We start from the raw sequence: 22242 nt of genomic DNA on the forward strand, positions 1-22242 counted from the left end.
TCCACAGAATTAAATCAGTAGTATCCTCACAAAATATCCACAACTAAAGTCAACCTCTACATATATAAGCAGCAACTAATACAGTAATAATTTAAAAGGCATATCAGACAGCTTTTTGCTGCCAGGTTTTTTTTAAATCCTCTCACAGGTAGAGCAACAGCTGTTACTGAATAGTTCTGGCCACTAGAGAATTTCTTTTAGCACAGTTTGACATCATGGCCTAAATTCAAAGTGACACCAAATTAAAGCTTGTTATGGTAATAATCATGGCAGTGTAAAGCGGTTTAGAAAAACCTGAAGTCTGAAACTTCAGATATAATTTCAATTTTATCACTGTTGAGTCTAAGCTAATTTCAAATATTACTTTAAAATAACACTATAATGACTTAAAAATGTTCAACACCTTGATAAAAAAAGGACATCCTATAAACGGGCAATATATTAACAACAAAGTCTTCCATTTAAATGCTACATTACTTGTCCAGCAGAGGAACAAGATAGGGTAAATATCTTTTCAGAGGCTAGATACCTAATTTTAGAGCTTTCATAAGCTTCCAACATTTAAAACATAATACATAGAGTCATGTCAGCAGGGAGGGGGAACAGAAAGGGCCAGTCCTCATCCCCACACAGCAACACTGATTTAACAACCCCATGCAGACCAGAAAACCTTGAGAACCCCAGAAGCCAGCAAAGAAGATGTAGCACCCTAAAAGAGTACAAAATCAAGAACTAACTACAGTGACATGGTAAAGAAGGGCAATCTCACTGTACTTGTGTCTCCCGACTCCCAACTCAGCACACAAAAAAAATCCCTTTAGTGTGTGATTTCTATTCACACAGGAGAGGGCGAGGGGGAATCCTATGTCCCGAGACCCTCAGGGTGCTGCCCCAGAGAAACGCTCCTGTTTCACCTCACCCAGAGCACTAACGTTCCACCACAGTCTGAATGCCTCGGGAAAGCTGAGAACAAGGAGGGATGGTAGGTGGCACTCAGGAGTGGCCAGTGCGGACTGCAGCTGCTGGTGTGGAGGGCAGCGGCGGGCATGGGCCCCAGCGACAGATGTGGACCGCAGCAGCCAGCCAGGATCTCAGTGGCCTGGGGGAGGTCCCCAGCAGCTGGGGTGGCTACTTGGCTCTGTGGGACTGGAAGGAGGCACACAATCCTGAGACTTCCTCTGTGGGAAGGAGGGAAAGGGGAGAGTAGTGGAATATGCACCTAACATCCCAGTGGCATCTCAGGGCACTACCCTGGGGAAAAGGTGGCTACCAATAGCTCAGTGGGATCTGGAGACAGTTTACTGAGAATTCTCCCCCAGGAGGGAGGGAAGGGAATAGAATATGCACGTCCATGAAATGATCTGAGACATTATCAGAACTTCCAGTGGGGCTGACGGGTGAAAGCCTTTTCTTGGCCAGTGCTAATCCATAAGGACTGGAAGAAGTTTCTCCAAATATATAGACACCAAATGCAAACTTTGCAAGACATGTTCATACAAAAAATCAGGGAAACACGCACTGCCAAAGGAGCAGAATCAACATAGTCCAAAGTAATAGAGATCCATGAATGGCCTGACCAAAAAAAAAAAAACAACTTTTTTTTGGGCTGTGCCACATGACACAAAGGATCTTGGTTTCCTGATCAGGGATCAAAACCATGCCCCCTGCAATGGAAGTGTGGTGTGTCTTAACCACTGGACCACCAGGGAAGCCCCCCAAACAGTCACTCTAAAGAAAGTTCAGTGAGATACAAGAAAACACAGATAACTAGATGAAATCAGAAAAATGAAACATGAACAGAATGAGAATATAAACAGAGAGACTGTTTTAAAAACCACAGAAATTCCGAAGCCAAAGTATAGAATAACTGAACTGAAAAATCCATAAGGCAGAAACTTCCATAGATACACAAAAAATACACAGAATAGCCACTGGACCAACGGGGAACTTCCTAATCAGCCTTAAAGAGAAGCAGAACCACCTATGTGTGACAAAACAGACAGAGCTGAAGGACGTTACACTAAGTGAAGTCAGTCACAGAAGGCCAAATGCTGCATAATTCCAACTATATGAGAAATCTAAAATAGCAAGCTTACAGAAGTAGAAAATAGAGTAACAGGTGCCGGGTGATGAAGGGAGAGAAGACAGGACATTGTTCTATGAAGTTACTGGCATACAAGATGAGTAAGTTCTAGAGATTGGCTATACACAGAGCCTACAATTACTGATATAGTATTATGCTTTAATTTGTTGAGAATAAGCAGATATCAAGTTAAGTGTTCTTACCACAAAGGGACACAAACTTGTGAAGGTGATAGATACGTTTAACACCTTGATTTTGGTGAATGGTATTACAGATGTATGCACATGCCAAACTCTTCAAGTTGTATATAATAAATATGAGTTTTGTATCAATTTTACTCAATGAAGCTGTAGATCTCAAAAAAATATATATATATATATTCATATACCCATAACTCCCCAAATATATATAGAAGAGAGGTTCAGTTCAGTTCAGTTGTTCAGTCGCTCAGTCGTGTTCGACTCTTTGCGACCCCATGAATCGCAGCACGCCAGGCCTCCCTGTCCACCACCAACTCCCGGAGTTCACTCAGACTCACATCCATTGAGTCAGTGATGCCATCCAGCCATCTCATCCTCTAAGTTCCCTCTAATATTAATACTATAATGGTGTTACAAATATTGTAATCAAACATGGTGGATCAATTAATATTTTCTGGCTGACTAGTATCTGAATAGTATCAGAGTTCTTGAAAATTAAATCTTCCAGTTATCTGAAATGAAGCAAATTACAGAATTTTTGATAACTAATTTCACTGACAGGAAAACAAGTCTTTGAGCAATAGTACTTAGTATGTTTATTTTTTTAATTACCCCAACCTCTAACAAGCAATTAGAGAAATATAAAAATATTACAGTTACACTGAAATGAGTCTACAGAGAAATGCCCTCAGAACACCAACCGCCAAATCAGAGACACTGCATATGGTGGTTCCCGGTTGGCATATTGCTCACTGTTCAGAGGCACCTGGCTGAGAAAGCAGAGAAGCCTGGAACTGAACACTCTTCACAAGTTATGCTACGTCCCTGAAGGGTACCCACAGAAAATATAAGGGTAAATTATTACAGAATAGTTTTGAAAAAATATTACCTTGTCAATCATTAAAGCAGCTCAATGTTAACATTTCCCGAGGAAGATCTCAGACAGAATCTTAAAGTCAGAATTAATCTGAGGTTATTGCCTCTCCACTTCCTCCAAATGAAATCCATCGTATCCCATGTGTAACCGATACTGAGTACTTCCACGGAGAGATGTGACCATTAGGTACTTCTTTGTGATAAGCCAAACTGTATCTCTTTGAAACTTCTGCCCTTTGTAATTACTGCTATTTTACATGATAGCCCTAAAGGATTTTTGAAGACCACTAACAACTGTTCTTTTCCCCTCTTCTTCACTACAAATAACTGGAGTCCCTTTAATTCATTATTTTATGACATTATCCTACACAGTGGCCACTCCAAAGTTCCTAGGGCAGAATAGAGAACTTGTCTTGAAGTTTCTTCTGTGGGGGAAAACAGCGTTTCTATATAGCTTTTATATGATACCACTTTTGTCTTCCTAATAGCTGTCCAATTATGCCAAAGATAGTAGTGATAGCACTTACTTCGTTTTTGCCACAAATCAAACTTTCACCTACTGACTTGTAGGTTTTAACAGATTTGTTTTTAGTTTCTTTGTTGATTTGTTTCTTCCTTTAATGTTTTTAGGGGGATAGCCTTAGCGAGACTTTGGGGGTGGGAGTACAGGAGCCAAAAACACATATTGCAGAACTCAGCAGTGGCCACAGGACTGGAAAAGGTCAGTTTTCATTCCAATCCCAAAGAAAGGCAATGCCAAAGAATGCTCAAACTACCGCACAATTGCACTCATCTCACACGCTAGTAAAGTAATGCTCAAAATTCTCCAAGCCAGGCTTCAGCAATACGTGAACCATGAACTTCCAGATGTTCAAGCTGGTTTTAGAAAAGGCAGGGGAACCAGAGATCAAATTGCCAATATCTACTGGATCATCGAAAAAGCAAGAGAGTTCCAGAAAAACATCTATTTCTGCTTTAGTGACTATGCCAAAGCCTTTGACTGTGTGGATCACAATAAACTGTGGAAAAGCCTGAAAGAGATGGGAATACCAGACCACCTGACCTGCCTCTTAAGAAATCTGTATGCAGGTCAAGAAGCAACAGTTAGAACTGGACATGGAACAACAGACTGGTTCCAAATAGGAAAAGGAGTACGTCAAGGCTGTATATTGTCACCCTGCTTATTTAACTTATATGCAGAGTACATCATGAAAAACTCTGGGCTGGAAGAAGCACAAGCTGGAATCAAGATTGCTGGGAGAAATTATCAATAACCTCAGATATGCAGATGACACCACCCTTATGGCAGAAAGTGAAGAGGAACTCAAAAGCCTCTTGATGAAAGTGAAAGAGGAGAGTGAAAAAGTTGGCTTAAAGCTCAACATTCAGAAAACTAAGATCATGGCATCTGGTCCCATCACTTCATGGCAAATAGATGGGGAAACAGTGGAAACAGTGTCAGACTTTATCTTTTTAGTCTCCAAAATCACTGCAAATGGTGACTGCAGCCATGAAATTAAAAGATGCTTATTCCTTGGAAGGAAAGTTATGACCAACCTAGATAGTATATTGAAAAGCAGAGACAACACTTTGCCAACAAAGGTCCGTCTAGTCAAGGCTATGGATTTTCCAGTGGTTGCGTATGGATGTGAGAGTTGGACTGTGAAGAAAGCTGAGGGCCAAAGAATTGATGCTTTTGAACTGTGGTGTTGGAGAAGACTCTTGAGAGTCCCTTGGACTGCAAGGAGATCTAACCAGTCCATTCTAAAGGAGATCAGCCCTGGGATTTCTTTGGAAGGAATGATGCTAAAGCTGAAACTCCAATACTTTGGCCACCTCATGCAAAGAGCCGACTCATTGGAAAAGACTCTGATGCTGGGAGGGATTGGGGGCAGAAGGAAAATGGGACGACAGAGGATGAGATGGCTGGATGGCATCACCAACTCGATGGACATGAGTTTGAGTGAACTCTGGGAGTTGGTGATGGACAGGGAGGCCTGGCGTGCTGCGATTCATGGGGTCGCAAAGAGTTGGACATGACTGAGCAACTGAACTGAATTGAATAGCATCTAGGCTAGTCACATTCTTCTCAAAAGGTTGTATGCAGGAAGAAGTAAAAACAAAAACAAACAAATGTGGAAAAATTCCTTCTTATACTACTGGAGTATAATATTTAACTTATCAAAACCCCTCACATACATTTTCCCTATTGAGCTGCTTTCTAGTCATAACTCTAAATTAATACTTTATTTTTTTAACTTAAATATAAACTTTGTTATATTTATGTAATTAGCTAGTGTTGGATTATATATTTTGTAAAAATTCAACTATATAAGTTCAATTATGTATATGAAAGACTTAGTTTCTTTTTAGTTATTAGAATAAAGTTTCTAAGAGGAAATAAAATAGACTAAAATATTTAATATTATTTATCAGGAAGTCCTATAGGCAGGATATTTCCTAATTCTTCCAGCGGTCTTTTCCTATTAGATTTCTAACAATCCAAAAGAGACCTAAATTCTGTTGATACTACAAATGAAAAATGCCTTAGGAAAGAAATGTGAGCTCAGTTTTTAGTTTCAAAGTAGTCATGGCAATCCATCTAATTAAAAATTTTATACATTTCTTCCCTTTCTAACTCTTCTACTTCAGTGAAATTAATCAGTTAACATTAAATTTTAAAAATTAGTAAATATTTTTAATTTAAAAGATTGAAAGAAAAAGCAAATCATCCATTTGGAAAAATCATCTAGACGTCTCTACACATAGTATCACACCAGATATTTAATGAAAAGGGCATTCTACTCACACCAACTTGATGGCCCAGTATATATGTACTTTACAAAGAATATGAATTCATGGGATTCCAGCAAAATACCGAATAACCAATTAATCTGAAAATAAATCTGGGTAGCTCTAGGAATGTTCTGAGTTTATAGTAACATTTTTAGAGTCTCGGGGACAAGTGTTGGGGAATAAATTTGTTTTAGTTTCTCATGCCAGTGAATTCCTTTGTGGCAACTTTTAAACCACAGGAATTATCCCATTTGGAGGCTATACTTCTCTTATAAGATGTGCTTCCCAATTAAAGACCATATCCAGGAAAACATGTCAGTAAACATTATGGCTCCATGGAGAAATCTTGAGGGGTGATTTAAGTTGTCATTAAGAAGGTAGCTTATTTACATTAGATTTACAAATTTTCAAATAAATTCTGGCAGAAAAGGAAGGGCTTCCTGGTGAAAAGACTATAGCTTTAGGTAAACAATGCTGCTGCTGCTAAGTTGCTTCAGTAGTGTCCGACTCTGTGTGACCCCATAGATGGCAGCCCACCAGGCTTCCCCATCCCTGGGATTCTCCAGGCAAGAACACTGGAGTGGGTTGCCATTTCCTTCTCCAATGCATGAAAGTGAAAAGTGAAAGTGAAGTCGCTCAGTCGTGTCTGACTCTTTGCCACCCCAAGGATTGCAGCCTACCAGGCTCCTTTGTCCATGGGATTTTTCAATAAAATCAATGTATTCTGGCACTGAAGAGGACTTTCAGGGATCACATAAGAAAGCCTTCATCTCACACAGAGTGGCTTATCCAAAGTACCGCCGTAACTGGAAATTTGACTTTGGCACTTCTCCTTTTTTAACTCGCCTGATCTCGAGCAAGTCAGAACACCATACTAACAAGACAATACCATCCCCATAGACTATGTTACACAATTGGTTTTCAGGATATGATTTCAACATGTACATTGCTACCATCCCTGTCACATCTATAATTTGGTAGCCCACACTTAAGTCCCCAGGGACAGGAAATGAGGAAAATGGCTGCAGTGACAGTCTCTTTCCCCTACATCCCAACATATCCATGGTACCACAAAAGGTCAATCATCTAATTATTAAAGTTTTGGGGAAAGTACATTGTTGTGTTTCATAGACTTCTATCTGATGTACATGCAACTGGTTGTCTGAGTAGTCAAAGAGACTCCTTGGCTCATCATCCCCAGACAGATGGAAACAAATGTACTGGAGGCTGTTATTTAGGTTACCAAAAGATTCTCTTCAAAAGTATTTGAAATGTCCTGATACCACCTTTATGGCAGAAAGTGAAGAGGAACTAAAAAACCTCTTGATGAAAGTGAAAGAGGAGAGTGAAAAAGTTGGCTTAAAGCTCAACATTCAGAAAACGAAGATCATGGCATCTGGTCCCATCACCTCATGGCAAATAGATGGGTAAACAGTGGAAACAGTGGCTGACTTTATTTCTGGGGGCTCCAAAATCACTGCAGTTGGTGACTGCAGCCATGAAATTAAAAGACGCTTACTCCTTGGAAGGAAAGTTATGGCCAACCTAGATAGCATATTCAAAAGCAGAGACATTACTTTGCCAACAAAGGTTCGTCTAGTCAAGGCTATGGTTTTTCCAGTGGTCATGTATGGATGTGAGAGTTGGACTGTGACAAAAGCTGAGCATCGAAGAATTGATGCTTTTGAACTGTGGTGTTGGAGAAGACTCTTGAGAGTCCCTTGGACTGAAAGGAGATCCAACCAGTCCATTCTAAAGGAGATCAGCCCTGGGTGTTCTTTGGAAGGAATGATGCTAAAGCTGAAACTCCAATACTTTGGCCACCTGATGCGAAGAGTTGACTCATTGGAAAAGACCCTGATGCTGGGAGGGATTGGGGGCAGGAGGAGAAGGGGACGACAGAGGATGAGATGGTTGGATGGCATCACCGGCTCGATGGACATGTGTTTGGGTAAACTCCAGGCGTTGGTGATGGACAGGGAGGCATGGTGTGCTGCGATTCATGGGGTCACAAAGAGTCAGACACAACTGAGCAACTGAACTGAACCGAACATTTCATCACTTTTACAAAATCCTATTTAGAATCAAACACCTGTCATGCTTGGATTCTCGTCTGGAATGTGAAGACACACCCCTGAGAGACCAGAGGACCTGGGAGCTAAGGGGCTCTTTCAAACTTGCAACCTCTAAAGATAAAAACATGCTAATGCCACAATCCACAAACATGCACCATGGGATATCTTCAATATTTAAGGGAAACACAGGAGTATTCACAAACGTTGAGTATTGTGTGAACTACTAGCTCACACTAGTGCAGTTTTGATATTAGATGATGTGAAAATTAATGTGAAAAGGAAAATGAATCATGTGGTGTCTGATCTGATTTCAAGATTTGAGAGGTTGTGCAGTGCCCAACAGGTGCTCAGACCCTGAAAGTAACTGTGATTATTTTAAAATGAAAATATCTTTTTTCTATAAACTTATATATATTTTTAAATGGCTATTAAACTCTTAGATCACAGATACTTATTTACTTAATAAACAGCACTGTTAAGGTTGTTTGTCTGTATTAAGGGGTCCCAGGAAGAATACTAAGGTACTAAGGACTCTATGAACTGAGACAGTTTGAGAATTCTATGCTAATGTAGAAGTGAGATACGCTGAATGACTTAAAGGTTATATAAAACTTAAAATAAAAAGACTAGAATCCCTAGTCATAAACACAGATACACCCAAAATTATAAATCGTAGACTCAGTATTATCATGTATTTATCAGTTGTCAACTTTACTTTATTATATATAGCACTGACTGGATAAGACAGGTTTCTAGAGTTCAACAGCCTCAGGTTCAAAAATGATCATTAACTGTGCATCTTGAATATTTAAAACCTGTTTCCTAATCTGTGGTAAAAGGTACAATATAGTACTTACTTTATAGTATGTACTGTAAAGATTAAATGAAATAAAGCATGAAAACTACAGAGTAGGCCTGCACCCAGGGTGCCTCTTTAAGTACCTGACGTGCCTATCCACAGACTAGGACCCCAGCCAGGGGGGCCCCTCTATGTGCCTCAACTGGCGGAGCTACAGGGAAAGACCAGCCAAAGAGGCCTTCCAATTGCCAGCTACAAAAAGCTTGAAAAAAGACTCTGGTAGGGCTATGACTCCTGCCACGGAGGCAGTCCAGTGTCCCTGCACACGTGGCATTGCCAGGGTCCCCGCAAGCCAAGCAGCTGCACCACCTTTATGCTCAGCCCTGAGCTGCCACAGGCAAGAAAAAAAAAAAAGCCTTGTGTCTGTGCATGTAGGGTCACTTCGGTTCTGTCCAATTCTTTGTTGACCCTGTGGACTGTGGCCTGCCAGGCTTCTCCATCAGGGGGGTTTCTCCAGGCACTGGAGCGTATTGGCCAATACTGGTTGCTACTGGTTGCCATACCCTTTTAGAGCACTTTATTTCCTGCTTCCCTAGCTGCCAACTCCCCTGAGTAGCTGGTGCTGCCAGAACCCCTGAGACCCAAGCAGCTGTACCACCTCCACACCAGGCTCTCACAGGGGCAAACCCAAGTCCTCCAGGGAAGCCTCAGGACCAAACACCAGTGGAGAGCCCATACGCAGAGGTGGAAATAAAACCACAATTGGAACCCAGGGGCAGTGTGGCTAAGGAAGAAGACCCAAAACCTTCCCATCAGCTGTACAAGATGCAGATTAAATCCACACAATCAACTAGGCAGACTGCGTGTCTATGGAATATATAAAAGGTCATTGAGAGCTCCCACAAAACAAAAAGTACTAGTTCTGATAGCTGCGGACACTGGAGGCAAGAACACACAGGAGTAGGACCAGATTAGAATCGGAGCTGCCCCCACAGCAGGTCCAGAGAAAACACCGCGTTGCAGGGCATCCTAGGGAGGTGAGGTGGACTGTGACTCCCAGGGAGGGAAAGGACTCTAACAGCAGTGACTCAAGAAAAGCATTTACTTTTCTTATGTTTTGACTTGTTCTATAGATCCTTTTGGATTTTTTTCTTTCTTTTCCTTTTATCCCCACCTCAATTTTATTGCCAGTAGGAAATCTAACCAAGTTTTTGAGCCATTTTTTTTTTTTTTTGCTTTTTTTCTCAGTTACATTTTTTATTGTTGTTATAAACCTCTGCCTCTACATTGGGCTTTTGCAGTTCTGGGAGTGTTTTTTTTTTTTTTTTCTCCTTTTTTAATTTTATTTTTTTAACCTATTATTATTTTTTCTACATGTATTCGTTTGTTTGCTTTTCCTACTGTCCTTTTCCCCTTGCAGTTAATCTTTAAATATAAATCTTCTTCATCTACCTCTATTTAACTGTGTATATCTGTTCTTTCTTTCTTGTCTTTCTTTCCTTTCCTCTCAACATATTTGTTAGTTTTGTTTTCACTGCTTTATTCCCCACTTGGCACCTTGCTTTAGTTTTGTTTTCTAGTTTGTGCTTTACTTAGTTTTGTTCTTAACTGGTAAATAAAATTTTGATTTCCTTTGTTCACTGGGTTAATCTACAGTACTTTGTTTTTGTTGGACTCTTTTGACTTTGGTCATGGGTGTATATGTATATGTGTATATTCCATTATTTTAATTATTATTTGCCTGATTTTGTAACTGCCATTTGTCTCGGGTTCATCTTTGGTTTCTTATTTTGGGGTATTTGTTTTAATCTCACTTAATGCCATAACTAACCATGTGTGGGATCTTCATTCCTCACCAGAGATCAAGCCCCGAGCATTTGGAGTGGGACCACTGACTCCAAGACCCTAGACTATGAGAGAACTAACCCCAGGGAGTATCAAATAGTGAGAACTCACACAAAGGAAACCACTTGAAAACAAGAGCCGGCATCACTCAACCACCAGTAGCACCCTGTGCAGGACGCCTCATCTAAACAACAAACAAAACAAAAATACAAACCCAATCATCAGCAGACAGGACTACCACCTCACTCAGCCTTGCCCATCAGAGGAAAAACAAACAAAAACTCAGCACAAATCTCACCCCATATGAAGCTTACACAAACCACTGGACCAACCTTAGAAGGGAAGAAACCAAAAGGTAGAAAGAATTCAACCTTGAAGCCTGGGAAAAGGAGACTTCAAACTCAGTAAGTTTAAAAAAAAATAATGAAAAGGCAGAGAAATACTACACAAATGAAGAAACATAGAAGTCCAAATAAATGAAGAGGAAATAGGCAAACTACCTGACCGAAAAAGAATTCAGAATAATAATAGTTAAGATGATCAAAACCCTTGAAAACAAAATGGAGAAAATGTAAGAATCAATTAACAAAGACCTAAAAGAATAAAAGAATAAACATGCAGAGATAAACAACACAATTACTAAAATTAAAAAATTTCTAGAAGCAATCAATAGCAGAATATTTGAAGCAGAAGAATGAATCAGTGAGCTGGAAGATAAAATGGTGGAAATACATTCTGAAGAGCAGCATAAAGCAAAAAGAATGAAAGGAAATGAGGACAGTCTCAGAGACGATGGGGACAATATCAAATTCACCAACATTCCAATTATAGGAGTCCCAGAAGAAGAAGAGAAAAAGAAAGGGTATGAAAAAATTTTTGAAGAGATTATAGTTGAAAATTTCCCCAACATGAAAAAGGAAATAGTCAAGTCCAAGAGGTGCAAAGAGTCCCATACAGGATAAATAGAAAATTAATAAGTAAACACAAGTCTTATATGATACATTAGATGAGATGGATCTCATTGATATCTTCAGGACATTCCATCCAAATTCAGAAGAACACATCTCAAGTGTACATGGAACATTCTCCAGGACAGACCACATCTTGGGTCACAAATCAAACCTCAGTAAACTTAAGAAAATTGAAATCCTATCAAACATCTTCTCCAACCACAATGCTATGAGACTAAATATCAATTACAAGAAAAAAACTGTAAGAAATACAAACACATGGAGATTAAATGACACATTTCTAAATAACCAACAGGTTACTGAAGAAATCAAAAGGTAAATCAAAAAATTATGAGAAACAAATGACAATGAAAACACGACAACTCAAAACCTACAGGATGCAGCAAAAGCAGTTCTAACAGGGAAGTTTATAGCCATACAATCCTATTTCAAGAAACAAGAAAAACATCGATTATACAACCTAACTTTACAGCTATAACAACTGGAAAAAGAAGACCCCAAAATTAATAAAAGGAAAGCAGTCATAAAGATCTGAGTAGAAATAAATGAAAACAAAGTGAAAGAAACAATAGTAAAGATTAATAAAACTAAAAGCTGGTTCTTTGAGAAGGTAAACAAAATTGACAAACCTTTGATGAGTCTGCATCAAGAAAAAAAGAAGAATCAAATCAACAAAATTAGAAATGAAAAAGGAGAGGTTACAACAGACAATGCAGAAATACAAAGGATTTTAAGAGACTATTATGAACAACTATATGGCAATAAAATGAATAACCTGGAAGAAATGGACAGATTCTTAGAAAGGTTCAATCTTCCAAACTGAACCAGGAAGAAATAGAAAATATGAACAATCCAATTACAAACACTGAAATTGAAGCTGTGATAAAAAATCTCCCAAAACACAAAACCCCAGGACCAGACGGCTTCACAGGAGAATTCTATCAAACACTGAGAGAAGAGCTAACGCCTATCCTTCTAAAATTCTTTCAAAAAATTGCAGAAGAACATTATCAAACTCATTCTACGAGGGAACCATCACCCTGATACCAAAACCAGACAAGTTCAGTTCAGTTCAGTTGTGCAGTAGTGTCTGACTCTCTGTGACCCCATGGATTGCACCACACCAGGTCTCCCTGTCCATCACCAACCCCTAGAGCCTACTCAAACTCATGTCCATTGCATTGGTGATGCCATCCAACCATTTCATCCTCTGTAATCCCCCTCTCCTCCAATTTTAAATCTTCCCCAGCATCAGGGTCTTTTCCAATGAGTTGGTTCTTCACATCAGGTGGCCAAAGTATTGGAGCTTCAGCTTCAGCATCAGTCCTTCCAATGAATATTCAGGACTAAAAGAAAGCTACAGGCCAGTATCACTGATGAACATAGATGCAAAAATCCTCAACAAAATTTTAGCAAACAGAATTCAGCAAATATCAAAAAGCTCATACATCATGATCAAGTTGGGATTATTCCAGGAATGCAAGGGTTCTTCAATATACACAAATCAATCAATGTGATACACCGTACTAACAAACTGAAAGATAAAAATCATATGATAATCTCAATAGATGCAGAAAAATCCTTTGACAAAATTCAGCACCCATTTATGATTAAAACTCTTCAAAAGATGAGCACAGAAGAAATCTAACTCAACATAGTAAAGGCCATATATGATAAGCTTACAGCAAACATTATTCTCAATGGTGAAAAACTGAAAGCATTCCCCCTAAGATCAGGAACAAGATAAGGGTGTCCATTTTCACCACTATTCAACATAGTTGTGGAAGTCCTAGCTACAGCAATCAGAGAAGAAAAAGACATAAAAGGAATCCAGATCAGAAAAGAAGTAAAGCTCTCACTGTTTGCAGATGACATGATACTGTACATAGAAAACCCTAAAGATTGTATCAGAAAATTCCTAGAACTAATCAGTGAATTTAGCAAAGTTGCAGGATACAAAATTAATACCCAGAAGTCACTTGCATTTCTATATACTAACAATGAAAAATCAGAAAGAGAAATTAAGGAATCAATCCCATTCACCACTGCAACAAAAAGAATTAAATATCTAGGAATAAATTTACCTAAGGAGAGAAAAGAACTGTACACAGAAAATTATAAGACACTGATGAAAGAAATCAAAGATGACATAAACAGATGGAGAGATATTTCATATTCCTGGGTAGGAAGAACCAATATTGTGAAAATGACTATACCAAAGGCAATCTACAGATTCAATGTGATCCCTATCAAATTACCAATGTCATTTTTCACAAAACTAGAACAAAAAAGTTAACAATTCATATGGAAACACAAAAGACCCAGAATAGCCAAAGCAGTCTTGAGAAAGAAGAATGGAGCTGGAAGAATCAACCTTCCTGACTTCAGATTATACTACAAAGCTACAGTCATCAAGACAGTATGGTACTGGCACAAAATCAGAAATAGAGACCAATAGAACAAGATAGAAGCCCAGAAATAGACCCATGCACCTATAGGTACCTTATTTTTGACAAAGGAGGCAAGAATATACAATGGGGCAAAGACAGCCTCTTGAATAAATGGTGCTCGGAAAACTGGACAGCTACATGTAAAAGAATGAAATTAGAACACTTCCTAACACCATTGTTTGTTTGTTTGTGAAGTCACTCAGTCGTGGCCAACTCTTTGTGACACCATGGACTGCAGCCTACCAGGCTTCTCCGTCCATGGGATTCTCCAGGCAAGAATACTGGAGTGGGTTACCATTTCCCTCTCCAGGGGATCTTCCCCAGCCAGGGATCGAACCTAGGTTTCCCGCATTGGAGGCAGATGCTTTAACCTCTGAGCCACTAGGGAAGCCTTTCCTAACACCATACACAAAGATAAACTCAAAACGGATTAAACACCTAAATGTAAGACCAGAAACTATAAAACTCTTAGAGGAAAACATAGGCAGAACACTGGATGACATAAATCAAAGCAAGATCCCCTATGACTCACCTCCTAGAGTAACAGAAATTAAGACAAAAGTAAACAAGTGGGACTTGATTAAACTTAAAAGCTTTTGCACAGCAAAGGAAACTATAAGCAAGCTGAAAAGACAAACCTCAGAAAAGGAAAAAATAACAGCAAATGAAACAACTGACAAAGGATTAATCTCCAAAATATACAAGCAGCTCATACAACTCAATGCCAGAAAAACAAACAACACAATCAAAACTGAGGAAAAATCCTAAACAGACATTTCTCCAAAGACAACATACAGATGGCCAACAAACACATGAAAAGATGCTCAATACTGCTCATTATTAGAAAAATTCAAATCAAAACTACAATGAGATATCACCTCACATTGGTCAGAATGATCCTCATCAAAAAGTCTACAAACAATGAATGCTGGCGAGGGTGTGGAGAAAAAGGAACACTCTTGCACTGTTGGTGGGAATGTAAATTAATACAGCCGCTATGGAAGACAATATGGAGATTCCTTAAAAAACTAGGGATAAGACCACCATATGACCCAGCAATCCCACTCCTAGGCATATACCCTGAGGAAACCAAAATCGAAATAGACACACGTATTCCATTGTTCATTGCAGCACTATTTACAATAACTAGAACATGGAAGCAACCTCGATGTCCATCGACAGATGAATGGATAAAGAAGTTGTGGTATATAAATGCAGTGGAATATTACACAGCCATAAAAAGGAACACATTTGAATCAGTTCTAATGAGGTGGATGAACCTAGAGCCTATTATACAGAGTGAAGTTAAGCAGAAAGAGAAAGACAAATACCATATTCTAATGCACATATACAGAATCTAGCAAAATGGTTGGAGAAGGCAATGGCACCCCACTCCAGTACTCTTGCCTGGAAAATCCCATGGATTGAGGAGCCTGGTAGGCTGCAGTCTATGGGGTCGCTAGAGTCAGACACAACTGAGTGACTTCACTTTCACTTTTCACTTTCACGCACTGGAGAAGGAAATGGCAACCCACTCCAGTGCTCTTGCCTGGAGAATCCCAGGGACAGGGGAGCCTGGTGGGCTGCCGTCTATGGGTTTGCACAGAGTCGGACATGACTGAAGCGACTTAGCAGCAGCAGCAAAATGGTACTGAAGAATTTATTTAAAGGGCAGCAGTGGAGAAACAGACATAGAGAATAGACTAATGGACATAGGGAGAGGGGAGGAGAGGGTGAGATGTATAGAAAGAGTAACATGGAAACTTACATTACCTTATGTAAAATAGATAGCCAACGGGAATTTGCTGAATGGCTCAGGAAACTCAAACAGGGGCTCTGTATCAACCTGGAAGGGTAGGATGGGGAGGGAGATGGGAGGGAGGTTCATAAGGGAGGGGATATATGTATACCTATGGTTGATTCATGTTGATTTCTGTTGACAGAAAACAACAAAATTCTGTAAAGCAATTATCCTTCAATTAAAAAATTGAAAAAAAAAATCAGACCAAAATGAAACTAAAAAAAGTAACAAAACAGAGAGAATAAAAATTTTTAAATGATAGATTAAAATTCCCATGTGTCATAAGTATACTAAATGTACACAGAATAAATGTTGTGATTAAAAACAAAAGATTGTCAGATTGGATTTTTTTTAAATCCAACTACATGTCAATAACAGGTCACAAGCCTTAGATATAAGGATGCAGAAACTTTGAAAGTAAAAAGAAAGACAGAAAAAAGATATAGTGGCAGCTATCAGCCAAAAGAAAGCTGATGTAATAGCAGACAAAGTACACTTGGAAGCAAAATATAATTGCTGATTAACATATATACACTCACTACTATATATGAAATAGACAATAAGGACCTAGTGTATGACACAGGCAACTATACTCAATATTTTTTAATCACCTATAAGAGAAAATAATCTAAAATATATATAACTATACCTCATATGCATATGTATACCTGAATCACTGTGCTGTATACCTGAAACTAACACAACACTGTGTATCAACTATAATTTAAAAAATACAGGAGTCATTATCACAAAAGCTGCTTAACAAAATTAAAAAATAAATAATTGCTGGAGTCTGTGACAGCATTCTAAAGTGATTAGACAGCAATTAGTAAAAGGGAAATTTGTTCAAGAATTCTATTTCTTACATTCTTGTCAATTCAATGCATATACTACATAGCCTAACCTCAGATGTGAGATGGTTAAAATGTTCTAGTTGAATTCCCTATACGTAAAACAAGAAGAAACTGAGATTTATTTTTAAATCTCTCCAAAGAAATTACAGTACCCATTTTAAGATCACACAGACAATTTGTGGAGAATTTAGTTTGTATTATCATTGAGAGTCTCCAATGCCAAGTCGCATGGACTTTGTCTCCTTAAAACTTAAAAATTCAAATGCATTATTTACTCTGGACTAATTTTATACTCAAGTGAAATATCTGAGCTTAACTTGCTAAAATATTAACCAGTATATAATACATACGGCACTAACTGTATGTCAGGCACTATTCTAAAGTATCTTATGCCTTTTAACTTGTTCAATCCTCATAACCAGAATTAGAGATAAGTACCATAATTATCACTTTTTTATTAACAGAGAAAGTGAAACACAGAGAGTTCAAGTATCAAGATCACACAGATAATAGAGAGAGAAGATTGGAACCTAGGCTCCAGAGTCTGTGCTCTTTATCAACCAAGAGAAGCCTCTGGGCTTATGGTTGCCTCTACCACAAGCTAGATGTCTAACCTTGGCAAGACATTTCATATTTCTACATGTTTTTCTTAACACAGAGAAATGGAGAATTTTACCAAATATTACCTAAAATCTATTTTAATTTTTAAAAACCTGATTCTCCATAGCAATTTATATCCTTAACCAGATATAAGTAAGCAAAGCTTTATTATGTATTTATATCCTTCTATCGTGTAAGCATAGAAAACTTGCATGAACACTAGGCCTTTCCAGATAGTTTAATTATAAGTTTCTAATTTCTGAACAACATAACTAATATTACCATAAGAATAAAGAAAGAAAAACTATTAATAAATGCCAGCATATTTTTCTGTAATTTTTTTTTGTACAGTCATTATAAAGGCAATTGTATTTTCCATTAAAAAGGTAATTCTTGTTTCTTGGATTTTTAGTCTCCTCCCCACCCCACCCTGCCCCTGCCAAAAAAATCTCTTTTCTTACAAAACTATAGAAAATTTTCAATTGGATACATATTCATGTAGCTAAAGATCATATTTGCCAGCCTTTTGAAGCTTCATATGGCATACAACTAAGTTCCGATCAACATGACTTGAGCGTAAGTGACATGCACAACTTTGAGGTCATTCTTTTCAAAGTGAGGGGTGTGCTCTCTTCTTTCCCTTCTTTCCTCTTTTTAGCTGACTGGGTTTGAGTAGAACTGGACCACTCAATGGAAACTGCGTGTTGAAGGTGGCATAGCAACAAGAAAAGAGAAGCCTAATTCTCTGATATTTGTGGGCCCATCATTACAGCCAAGATATTTATGAGTGAAAAATATACTTCTATATTACTGGGGAGCTCTTAACTTCAGTCACTGATCATGAATCCTAACTACTTTAGAACTAGGAAATCAATCACAAACTGATTTGTATATTCACACAGAAAGCTATAATTAGGGAATATGTTCTTATCCCTAGTCTTTAAGATAAATGTTGTCAATAACACAGTAAGAGCAAAAATTAAACCAATATCATTAAACTCCCTTACAATATAAAGCTATGACATGTTACTATAAAAGACATGTAAATATGCTATGTACATTGATTACAGAAGGCTTATATGACTTCTGCATGTAAATATAAAATATATATTAATACAAATCACAATTATATATGGTACTGCATAAATGTGACCTAGAATTAACAAGTCAGCTATAATCTGACTAAACATTTAATTACTAACTTTGCTTGCTCCCTTGGAACTTAATTCAAGGAAATTTTACTTATTTCTGTATTTTTGTAATGATAGCTTCTCTTGTTTTCTTACAAACAAGCCCAGGGCAGCTTAAACTATATACTACACTCAAATAGTTTCCTAAATGCAATAATTTTATTGATCAGAGAGCTATATCTTGTAAAAATATGCTGAAAGTCTTCATTACTCTTCAGTTTAGTTGGCATTTGATGACAAATTTGATGTGCTATGGGTAATTAATGCAGGATATTAACCAGAGTTCTAACTTAAACTGTAGTATGTCTGAGAATCTGGGTCCACATCGATTCATGTGTTTCTAATCAACACCAGAAGATGGTTTTTTAAATAAGGTTTAATTTTCTCAGAATTAACTGCGAGGAATTAAAGACAACTCTGTGGGTGATGTGTGTACAGAATTACTTGTCACTGACCACCAATCACAAAACTTTAGTCACTAGATTGGAAAAAGAAAATCTGTAAGGCACAGAGCAAAGTCCTAGACCCGGTCTTGTGTAATTCCCTTCTTCAGCCAGGCACTAGGGGTTGACTGGAGGCTAGATGTCTAGATGCACAATGACCTTAGGAACTCCTCACTCAAACTTTTCCATTTATATGAAGCCGTTTTTTCATATATTACTTCTTTCTGCTTTTGCTGTAGGTTTGGAGGTTCTCTCATCTTTTGTCTGTCTCTGACTCTTGGCATTTGTACAGGAGAAACACTTGTCTCTGCTGAGTAAGGAGAAACATCCGTCTTCTATAGGTGCTATATTAATTAGCAGGGCGTTCAGCTTCCCAGTGTTAGACTATCATGCTAAACTAATTTGAGCTCCTTTCTTGTGTTGCTTAAGGCTGAATATTTTCATTGACTCGCTGGCTTTAAGAAAACTGTTTTTATTTTTTAAGTTTTTTATTTTTATATGTTTATGATATCAATTATGATATATTTATATTCCTCCAAGTGAAAAATTTCACAACATTTGAAGATTACTTAAGAAGTTATTAAAAAATAAGTTATAAATTATTTGTGGAGGAAATATAATATAATTTCTTCAAAAGAAGAATAATCTTGTGTTAATATAAACACTATTATACTCACTTTAAGGCTGCTTTGAAATCATACTTAAACAGTGGCCACCATGGACTAGCTTACAGCTAATAAGGACGGAAGAAAATAAACTTAAATATCGTATATAGTACAAAGAGAATTAGAAAAGCATAAGAACAAAATTACAAGGAAAGCAAAATCATGTCTTTAATGAAACCAACCTAGACAGCATATTCAAAAGCAGAGACATTACTTTGCCAACAAAGGTCCGTCTAGTCAAGGCTACGGTTTTTCCTGTGGTCATGTATGGATGTGAGAGTTGGACTGTGAAGAAGGCTGAGCGCCGAAGAATTGATGCTTTTGAACTGTGGTGTTGGAGAAGACTCTTGAGAGTCCCTTGGACTGCAAGGAGATCCAACCAGTCCATTCTGAAGGAGATCAGCCCTGGGTGTTCTTTGGAAGGAATGATGCTAAAGCTGAAACTCCAGTACTTTGGCCACCTCATTCAAAGAGTTAACTCATTGGAAAAGACTCTGATGCTGGGAGGGATTGGGGGCAGGAGGAGAAGGGGACGACAGAGGATGAGATGGCTGGATGGCATCACTGACTCGATGGACGTGAGTTTGATTAAACTCCGGGAGTTGGTGATGGACAGGGAGGCCTGGCGTGCTGCGATTCATGGGTTCGCAAAGAGTCGGACACAACTGAGCAACTGATCTGATCTGATCTGATTTATATTTTTCCCACATAAAATTTCCAATTTCCACATAACTTAAGCCAAAAAATTTAATAGTAACCCTATATAAATCATTACATCCTTTTTTCCACCTCTTTTGTTTCATGTTGAGATTAACTTTTTTCAAGATGCAATCTAAATATTTACTTAAAAAATGGTGGAAGAAGTATGTTATAGCAAAAGCAGGGAGTAGCAGCTATCATTGTTAAGTGCTTACTATATACCACTGTAAAATGTTAAATGAATTACCTTATTTAATCCTTCTTATGAGTCTTCCCTGGTGGCTCAGATGGTAAAGCGTCTGCCTGCAATGCAGGAGATGTGGGTTCGATCCCTGGGTTGGGAAGATCTGCTGGGGAAGGAAATGGCAACCCACTCCAGTATTCCTGTCTGGAGAACCCCATGAATGGAGGAACCTGGTAGGCTACAGTCCATGGGGTTGCAGAGTTGGACACAATTGAGCGACTTCACTTTCACTTTCAATCCTTCTTACACCTCTATTTGGAGAAGGCAATGGCACCCTACTCCAGTACTCTTGCCTGGAAAATTCCACGGATAGAGGAGCCTGGTAGGCTGCAGTCCATGGGGTCACTAAGAGTCGGACACGACTGAGCGACTTCACTTTCACTTTTCACTTTCCTGCATTGGAAAAGGAAATGGCAACCCACTCCAGTGTTCTTGCCTGGAGAATCCCAGGGATGGGGGAGCCTGGTGGGCTGCCGTCTATGGGGTCGCACAGAGTTGGACATGACTGAAGTGACTTCAGTTCAGTTCAGTCGCTCAGTCGTGTGCTACTCTTTGCGACCCCATGAATCGCAGCACGCCAGGCCTCCCTGTCCATCACCAACTCCCAGAGTTCACTCAGACTTATGTCCATAGAGTCAGTGATGCCATCCAGCCATCTCATCCTCTGTCGTCCCCTTCTCCTCCTGACCCCAATCCCTCCCAGCATCAGAGTCTTTTCCAATGAGTTAACTCTTCGCATGAGGTGGCCAAAGTACTGGAGTTTCAGCTTTAGCATCATTCCTTCCAAAGAAATCCCAGGGCTGATGTCCTTCAGAATGGACTGGTTGATCTCCTTGCAGTCCAAGGGACTCTCAAGTGTCTTCTCTAACACCATAGTTCAACAGCATCAATTCTTCGGCGCTCAGCCTTCTTCACAGTCCAACTCTCACATCCATACATGACCACTGGAAAAACCATAGCCTTGACTAGACGGACCTTTGTTGGCAAAGTAATGTCTCTGCTTTTGAATATGCTATCTAGGTTGGCCATAACTTTCCTTCCAAGGAGTAAGCAACTGAAGTGACTTAGCACACCCCTATTAGATACATTTTAGCCCCATTTAACTGGAGAAAAAAATATAGAGAGAGAGGAATTAAGTAAACTTGCCCAAGATGAAACAGTTTATAAATGGATCAAACAGGACTTAAACCCAGGTTGGTGCACCAGCAGCACACTTCCAAACTTTTCAAAAACATATTAAAAGCATTCATAATTCTGTAATTACTCCCTTAGAGTCAAGTTTTCCTTTAATTAGCAATTACACACATACAGACTAAATAACAGGTCGAAGATACCACATTGGAACTACTTCCAAACAAGAATCGGAGGATGTTTGAGTTACAGAGCCTCAGGAGTTGCATGCGGACATAATTCTACTCGAAGTACTCTCTTCTCATTGTTTTCTCTTGGCTACTCCAAATCCCAAAGAATTTTTGAACTTGGAAAGAATCAGAGTAGCATTACAAAGACTACACTGACCTATTGCCTTAATTAGAAGATAAATTTTACTTCAAGAGATGTTATACGATTGAATTTAAATTATTTGTAGATTTTTAAAAAATGAATACTATGTAATGAAAACAAAGAAAAGGGACAAAAATAAAGTGTTGAA

At 38.6% G+C, this 22242-nt stretch overlaps 1 protein-coding gene and 1 non-coding gene across 9 annotated transcripts in view; both read right to left on the bottom strand.

The window, feature by feature from the left end:
• The window catches only part of SSBP2 (single stranded DNA binding protein 2), a 318494-nt gene that overhangs the window by 146062 nt on the left and 150190 nt on the right, over positions 1–22242 (bottom strand). The window lies entirely within an intron of this gene.
• TRNAW-CCA (transfer RNA tryptophan (anticodon CCA)) lies at positions 14412–14483 on the bottom strand. Its single transcript has one exon. It is a non-coding gene; the product is annotated as a tRNA-Trp (tRNA).

The sequence above is a fragment of the Bos mutus genome, chromosome 7 (assembly GCF_027580195.1).
Source record: "Bos mutus isolate GX-2022 chromosome 7, NWIPB_WYAK_1.1, whole genome shotgun sequence".
In the NCBI taxonomy this organism is placed as follows: domain Eukaryota; kingdom Metazoa; phylum Chordata; class Mammalia; order Artiodactyla; family Bovidae; genus Bos; species Bos mutus.